This window comes from Brachyhypopomus gauderio, chromosome 6, assembly GCF_052324685.1.
Source record: "Brachyhypopomus gauderio isolate BG-103 chromosome 6, BGAUD_0.2, whole genome shotgun sequence".
Taxonomy (NCBI): domain Eukaryota; kingdom Metazoa; phylum Chordata; class Actinopteri; order Gymnotiformes; family Hypopomidae; genus Brachyhypopomus; species Brachyhypopomus gauderio.
Genome location: NC_135216.1, coordinates 23679997 through 23688875, shown reverse-complemented (window position 1 = coordinate 23688875; position 8879 = coordinate 23679997). Strand labels below are relative to the sequence as shown.

Sequence of the window (8879 nt, the reverse complement as noted above, 5' to 3'; positions counted from 1 at the left end):
AGAGGGCTTTATGGGCTATGCCCGTCTGGCTAGTCAATGCCTTGTAACAGTGCCAGGTAATCGCGAGGTGCTGTTGAGCTACAGAGCTAGAAACGGACCTTGTGGTCGAAGTTATGAAGCCATCATGGAGCTGCTACCTACCAGAGATGGTCTGCTGGTGGCTCGTACCTTGGTGAATGTGAAACATAGCCAGATGCAGGTTCGTATCAGTACTACACCATTGGCCGTGTATCCATACCAAAAATTTGGAGAATTGCTGACATTAAATGGGTGAGAAGTGTTTGATAACTGTCCTGACTTGCAGTTTGCCCCCAATGATGTTGGTGGGGTGCCAGTTAAGGTCGTGGGAGTAGGTAGTGTGAACACCAATTCACCACCTCAATTTGATCTAGAAGGGGTTCAGCTGTCAGCTGAGCAAAAAGAAAAACCGGCCACACTGTTGATAAAACATCAGTCTGTCTTTTCACACCATGAGGAGGACTATGGCTGTACGGAGACAATTTTACATGAGATCCCAACAGGTGATGCAGCCCCAATCAGACAGAGGTATCCACAGATCCCTCAAAATCTGTATGGTGAGGTCAAAGCTTTGATAAAATGAATGTTGGATGCAGATATAATCAAACCCAGTTCAAGCCCATGGTCTTCCCCTATAGTCCTAGTACGAAAGAAGGATGGCTCCATTCGGTTTTGTGTAGACTATAGGCAGCTGAACCAGGTAACCAGAAAGGACTCATATCCCCTACCTCGGGTGGAAGAAGCGTTAGCCAGCTTAAAGAAGGCCCGCTGGTATTCTACTCTTGACCTTGCATCGGGTTACTGGCAAATCAAAATGCATCATAAGGATATGGATAAAAATGTTTTTACCACCCCTATGGGGCTATTCGAGTTCCAACTAATGCCGTTTGGTTTGTGTAATGCTTCCAACGCCTAATGGAGAGCTGTTTGGGGGATCAAAACTATCAATCACTGCTGATTTATTTGGATGATGTGATCGTTTTTGCTGCAGACTTTAGTAGCCACCTTGACCGCCTTGATTTTGTCTTTACTCGCCTTTCCCAGCAGGGTCTAAAGTTGAAACCAGACAAATGCAAGCTTCTCCGAAGCAGTGTCCAATATCTGGGTCACATGGCGTCTGATGCTGGCATATAGCTCCAGACCCTGATAAGGTGATGGCTGTTCAGCAGTGGAAGGTACCAAAGTCTACTACAGATTTGCGAGCCTTCCTTGGCCTGGCTGGGTACTATCGCAGGTTTGTGAAGGGGTTCTCACAATAGCAGCACCACTGCATAAGCTACTGGGGGGGGGCACCCTACTAAGAGAGCTAAGGCCAAAGCCTTATGCCCTCCTTGGGATTGGTCTAATTGAATTGAATTGAAGCCTTTGAATCCCTAAAACAAGGCCTTGTGCAGGCGCCAGTCCTGGCATTTGCAGATTTTACGCTACCTTTTCTGCTTTGTCCAGATGCAAGCCACAGAGGCTTAGGATCTGTGCTCTCACAAAGACAGGACAAACAGGAGAAAGTTATTGCTTATGCCAGTAGGGGTCTCCAGGGTGCAGAACGCAATGATGCTAACTATAGCTCTTTCAAACTGGAACTGCTGGCTCTTAAATGGGCCATAACTGAAAAATTCCACGAGTACCTCCTCAGCTCAGACTTCATTGTATATACTGACAACAATCCCTTTGCACATCTGGCCACAGCACGATTAGGGGCGGTGGAGTAGTGGTGGGTGGCTCGCCTGGCTAGTTATAGATTCCAGGTCAAACATCGCTCTGGTAAAGCAAATGTAAATGCTGATGTTCTGTCCCGCTACCCAGTAGGTGCTGCAGTGGTGCCAGAGGACGACGATCGTATGGAGGTTCCTGGGTTCCAAGAGGTGGCCGTTGAAGTGGTGCAAGCTTGCCTCTTGGGGTCCAGCTCAGCGGCCTGTAGTGGACCAGCACCAGACCGGCCACTGCCTTCTGGGGGTTTCAGAATAGGACAGGACTGGACAATGGAAAGGTGGGCAGAAGTACAACAGCAGGGCTCTGTACTCTCTCACATAATGCGTGTCTTCCAGAGGAAGAGACCGTTGCGGTGGGATGAACGACAACAGCAAGCTCCCAATGTACTGAGGCTTTTGAAGGAGATGCCCCGCTTGCAGCGTCAAGAGGGGGTGCTATATCGTTGCACCCAAGACCCAAACACTAATATGCCACGGTACCAGCTCCTCCTCCCTCAAAGTCTTCAGAAGGAGGCATTTACCTGTTGTCATGACAAGATGGGACATTTTGCAACTGAAAAAACCCTGAAAATGCTGCAGACAAATTACTATTGGCTACATATGGCTATTGACGTCCAGAAATGATGCGCGGAATGTCAACAGTGCACCCTTAGGAAAAGTCCGGGCACTTCAGCTTTTGGGTTGACCTTTGTTGCTGCTTCTTACCTTCTCGAACTGGTTACAATGGACTTTTTGTCTCTTGAAGCTGCCATCGGGGGCTTCCAAAATATTATGGTACTGACTGATCACTTCACCAAGTTTGCTTGGGCAGCAGCCACCCGGGACCAAACGGCTGCCACCACAGTGAGGGTTATGTGGCAGCAGGTCATCCTTGTTCCATTCAGACCAGGGTCCAAATTTTGAGGCAGCAGTGGTGAAGCGTTTCAACCGAACCCTACTTGGACTGTTGGGAACTTTGGTGGATGAAAAGAAACAAAGGTGGGCTGTCGGGACTTTTCTAGCACCTGTTACTGTAGCTACTATAAAGATTACATGTTTACATGTGATTTCCAAGTCAGAATGTATTTTTGAGTAATCTTCTATTTTTGTTAACTATTTTGTCTTTTATTTTGTCACTTCCGCCGAGACGCCGTTTACGTTCGGAAAGCGTAAAATGAGTTCTTGCTTTTTTGCTAGCTGGCGCCGTCAGGTGCAGGGTGTGTAAAGAGATGCTCATATTAAGTTAAAGATCAGCCATAAACTATCTTTGGAAGAAGGTAAATTAATGTTTATTGGTACATACGAAATTCAGAGGACTCCAAGACAATTTCCTTCCCTAGCATGCAGCCAACAAGGTATTCTGTGAAGTTTGTACGTTATTTTCCTTTTACATTATTTGCTATCATGTATGCTCCCTAGCTAATGTGGTGTTTTTATGTCTAATACTGTGTATTAGTTTTCACGGTTTGATGTGGAGAAGACTTCAGTAAAACCTGTTAAAGAAAACCACTTGTGTCTGCTTGTGCATCGGGAGGGATGCTAAATTGTAATTGAAGGGTGCTTATTTTAATGTGTTTAAAATATGTGTTTCCATCTTTGGTGGAAAATTTTTGTAAACAGATCTTACACACTGACTCGTATAGGTTTGCTGACTCTCATTTTTATTTTAAACAAATCCAAAATGCTTCCAATCTGTAGCAGTGGTGTTTTTCTTTGAAACCAGCTCGCTTGACTCACAACTAACACTCGTCGTCAATGTGGCTTTTCCCCCTCTATGATATTAGTGAACTTCACCACTCTATAACCCATCAGTGAGCTCCAACTCCTGACCCCACCCACAGATCCTTTTAATGGATGCGCAAAATGTCTTAAATGTGTCATTTTTCAAAATGCAGATTTGGAACGTTGTGTCACGTCACATGGTTAATATACTGCCACAATTTTACAATAGTCATCATACTAGATCATACTTACAATAGCCCAATCCTAGTAGGTGCTATTATTAGCTTAGCTCAGCAAGTTTTTAAAATAAATATATATTAAAGCACACATAAACTCCTCTGTTAATTTGAGATGCACTTTTGAAAAAATTGTGTTGCAGTAGGCAAATTGCACTAATTTGCACTGGTGGTTTTTTATCTATTACTAATATTTAAAAGTTGTTCTCTGCATTATGTAAAATAGTTTAAAAATATTTTTTGTGCAACAACTTTATATTTATTTCTTGTTATATGGCAATATTTATAATTCATTTGCTTTTTATTTGTTTCTTTAATACTGATACAATCAACCTGATGATTGTTGATGCAGGGGGCACCAACCAAAATCTCACCTAGGGCACCACATTGGTCAGAGCACTGAGTGTATGTCCTGATAGGAGGAGACACTCCCGTACAGACCAACATTAATGGTCCTGATGTTCCTGATGTAATGACTCGGAGAGGCGGGACTGACACAAGTGCAGGATCGCCAGTGTTTATGATACTGATCTGTTAAAATATGAAAATAAACTTGAATCTGGAGTCTCCACCTCCAACAGAGTCATAAGAGAGACTGAACAGGACAAACAGACTCAGATCAGAGTGAGAGAGACTGAACAGGATCATCATTTTATGACAGACACATGAATCAATTTCAGAGGAACACAGTGAGTATGTGAATCTGTGATAGATAATACAAACAGTAGTAATATAACTCCTAGTGTTAGTGGAGACAGACAGTAGTAATATAACTCCTAATGTTAATCTGTTATATTGGGCTATGATGGTCTGTGTCCATGTTTATAACACTGTAATTTACTGTGAAAGTTTTGTTAATAAGGAATTATGATATACTTATTCTTTGTGTGATTATATCACTGTCCTGTGTGACTGTGTCAAAAAAAAAGTCAAAGTGAACTTTACTGTCCTTCAGACTATACAAGGAGAGCACAGCTGAATGAAATGACATTTCTCTAGACTCTATATTAGATTAGATTTGTACTTTATTGATCCCTTTAGGAGGTTTCATTCAGGGGAAATTATGGATATTATATACAGTATGATACAGTACAGAGTATATACAAATCAAATCAAAGTTTATTGGTCACATACACAGTTATACACAGTACAAGTAGTGAAATGCTTTGAGCAACATACCCCCCACACCCAGAGGCGGACGAAGTACTCAATTTCATTACTTGAGTCAAAGTACAGATACCACTGGTCAAATGCTACTCCGATACAAGTGGAAGTTGCATGTTCAAAATCTTACTTAAGTGAAAGTACTGAAGTACTTGCTTTTAAAAATACTTAAGTATTAAAGTACACCTTCCGTCACATTTGTAAAAAAGTTATAGTCTAAAAGTATTATACATCCTACCGAATCCTCTTTGGGCATAATATTCATACAGTCTTTGATAATAATCCATAAGGCATATTCCAATGATGTACATCATTCAGGTAGTGGTAGCAGAAAAGTTTAACCTACACTTTAGTTTAAGGAACAAAAACATTTTCTAAAACCACAATTCACTGATTAGCCTAGCCTAACCTGTTTAAGCAAATTATGTTACCATATTAAAAGTCAATAATAAAATGACGGTTTTCTCTCTTTGCTAGTTAGGTATTCAGTCATCCAATACAACATTATGCTACAGTCAATATAAACAAAGACAAAGTAAAATTAGCAGTGTGGCATCTGGGTAGTCTAACTTTGCTACAACCTTTTGCAGTATGGCTAAAGCCCACCAACTCCATGCCACCCAACATGCTAACAAACTCTTTTCAAACTAGAAATCACAGCCACATTAGAATTATTGACATTAATTCTACACTGACATTACAATGGAAACATTATTTGACAAGATTCGATTAACCCACACGGTTTCCCTTATTGATGTTTCCGTAGTTTGAATTACTTGCCAATATAATGTTAACATTATTTATAGTGATCCTAGCAGACCTAGCAGTGGAGTGAGCAGGCAAAGTCATTTCACTAGCCTTACTGCAAAGCTCCTCTGACTACATAGTCACTTAACAAAACATTTAGGCTGCATACCGTAATATACTTCCTCAGGTGGGACGGTGAATTTTGGTATGCAGTGATATAGTTTGTTTTTGGCAAACAAAGCATGCACGATAGGAATGATTCATCAGTTCAGAAAACTGGAACATTTTGTCGAGATACGGCCATGGGTGCAAAAGAGCATGCCAGGGTTTCCAGCTCTCATTGAGCGTGAGACACACGCATTTGACCGTTTTCACACGCTCTCACGCCACAGTTCCGATATCTCACGCCGATAAAAAATCTAGTTTATTTACCTCTGATCTATATCTATCAACCACCGGCGATCGCGATATAATACTTAATTTGTGTCCATTTTTTCACCGCCCCGGTAACGTTCGCCACCCCCCGATCAACAATTTACACTCGCCACCAATTCCAGGTTCAAATCTCCCTCCAAGCGATCTTGAAAAGTTGGCAACCCTGGCATGCTCCATCACCGCCGTCTCCGCTCATGTTGCTGTTATTTAGGAAAAGAACGACTAGCGACACCGAACTTGATTTTACACCTCACAGACACATCTTTGATTGCTGATAGGCTGTCACCTGTGAAAATACTATCGGGGGAGGGGAGGAGAATTGTGTGTGGAAGTAACGAGTAACGAGAGCTGGACAGAAATGTAGTGGAGTGATAAGTACTGTATTTGTTATTCAACTGTAGTGAAGTGAAAGTCATAAGTATTTTAAAAAAAATCAACTTAAGTAAAGTACAAATACTCAAGAACTGTACTTAAGTACAGTACTTAAGTAAATGTACTTCGTTACTGCCCACCTCTGCCCACACCTGACAGTAAGCAAATAAGATAAGATATAAAATATAAGTAAATATAAGATTTAAAATTAGGGGTGGGCATAGATTAATTTTTTTAATCTAGATTAATCTCACTGAAATCTTGAAATTAATCTAGATTAATCTATATTAAAATGGCTCATATGCGTACTACCCAAGTAATGACTAAAAGTCAGTTTTTGAGATAGGATTTCTTAATACAGAGGGTGCATTAGACCAGGGGCTCATCTCCTGTTTCCAAAATGCATCAATGACTGCTGTTCTACTTTGATACTTGAAGAAAAAAAAAACATGCTCAATAAAATGTAGGCTACTCGTCGGTTTATTCAGTTAAACATGAATTTGTAAGCCTACATACTGTGTGCCTCCCTCAGTTATAATAAAAATGACGACAGCACAACTGTTCTTAACTGTACTGATTAGGGTTTATTCATGAGCTTTTTGAACTCCCTAAACGTGAGAACTGTAATGTAATCACAATATCACAAATATGAATAAAGCAAATATACAAATATACAACTGTGAATGTCTTAATTTACCTACGAATCAATACACTTTAAACCTTGTACTATATTATAAATTTAAACTTGCAATACAATGAAATGTTTTAACTTACGTTTAGCTTATAACATGTTAGTATTAGTAGCAGCTATGTACATTTATTTATTTTTACTTAAACTTACTCAAACAGTATACAAAGAACAAAACACAAACCTCATTGGCTGCTTTAAATAACACAGGGAGGGTATGGCTTCTCTTATAGCGTTTACAGACGCGTGAAACAACACTTTGAATACTTAACGGCGAACTAAAATAACGGCGAAAATTTGTGTATTTTTAAACTGCTGCTTTAACATCGTACACACTTATAATGGGCTCCCCCTGGAACTCTTTGCAGACATATAGTTCCGCTTTGATCTTTAATGATTTTTGGAGTAAGAACCAACAACTGGTATGCTAAATAATTATACAAAGCCCAGACAGGCAGTTACACTCCCACCAAATCTACGATTTCTTACTCTAGATTTCTCTAAATGAAAATATAATAAACAGCAAAACAAACAACGTTAGCTTCTGGCTTTTGAGCTCCTCAGGGATGGTCACCAACCCGCACCTTAAAGGAGACAGAGATAGAAGATATAGACAAAACAGAAAGACACAAAGAGAAAGAGACTGGTTTCCTCAGTCTGCTTCCAGCAGTGTCACAGTCTTGTGGATGGGCCTCTCAAGGTAGATAGGTTTGGAAACACGCTTTCCTTTCTTATTAAGGCTGGAGTCACTGATGAGCAATTTCAATCTTCTCACTCTTCCATCCCTTCCTGGGTATACCTCGACGACCCTTGCCAACTTCCACTGGTTACGTGGTGTGTCGTCTTGCAAGAGAACAATGTCATTGGCCTTTGCATCTCTGCGGTCTTTGATCCACTTCTGTCTGTGTTGTAGATTCAGGAGGTACTCTTTCTGCCACCTCTTCCAGAAGAGGTTAGCCAAAAGTTGGACACGACGCCATCTCTTACGGAGGTAGAGATCTTCTTTGACGAACTTTCCAGGAGGTGGAGCAAGAATAGTAGTCTTCATTGTTAAGATATGGTTTGGAGTAAGGGGCTCTGGGCTGGATGAGTCGTTGAGACAATCAGTGGTTAGAGGTCTGCTGTTGACAACTGCCATGACTTCATACAGGAATGTTCGTAGTGAGGAGCAGTCAAGTTGTCTGGATGACTGTTCCAAGATGGATGTCAGAACACTTCTAATGGTACGAATTTGTCTTTCCCACACTCCACCCATATGACTAGAGGCTGGAGTGTTCATGATGAACTCACATCCAAGTTCCTTGAGCTCTTCCTGATTCATTTCATTTAATGCTTCAGCAAACTCGTGTCTAGCTCCGACAAAGTTTGTCCCTTGATCACATCTTATCTGACGTACCATTCCACGAATGGCGATGAATGAACGCAAGGCGTTGATGAATGCGTCTGTGCTTAAATCGTCAAGCATCTCAATGTGCACTGCTCTGGAACACATGCAGGTAAGTAATAGCCCATAACGCTTTAACTCATTTCTTCCCACTTTAATATAGAATGGTCCAAAACAGTCCATCCCACAGTAAGTGAATGGAGGGGTGGTTTCCATCCTGTCCCTTGGGAGGTCTGCCATCTTCTGTTGTTCTGGACTTCTTCTGAACTTCCTGCACGTGGTGCACTTGTAGATATGGGATGATACTGCTTTGCTGCAGCCTAGTATCCATATGCCATAGGATCGGAGTGCATTTATGGTCATTCCTCGTCCCTGATGGAGCACTCTCTCATGATGGTGTTTGACAAGTAATGCTGACACATGAC

The 8879-nt window shown here is 41.3% G+C and overlaps 1 protein-coding gene across 2 annotated transcripts in view; it reads left to right on the top strand.

The window, feature by feature from the left end:
* The first annotated feature begins 4277 nt into the window (after positions 1-4277).
* LOC143517369 (fibrocystin-L-like) overlaps positions 4278-8879 on the top strand; it is a 98333-nt gene continuing 93731 nt past the window's right edge. For both annotated transcript variants that reach the window (XM_077009788.1, XM_077009787.1), the window contains exon 1: positions 4278-4353. The gene's annotated coding sequence lies outside the window, so the exon portion shown is untranslated. The remainder of the gene's footprint in view (positions 4354-8879) is intronic.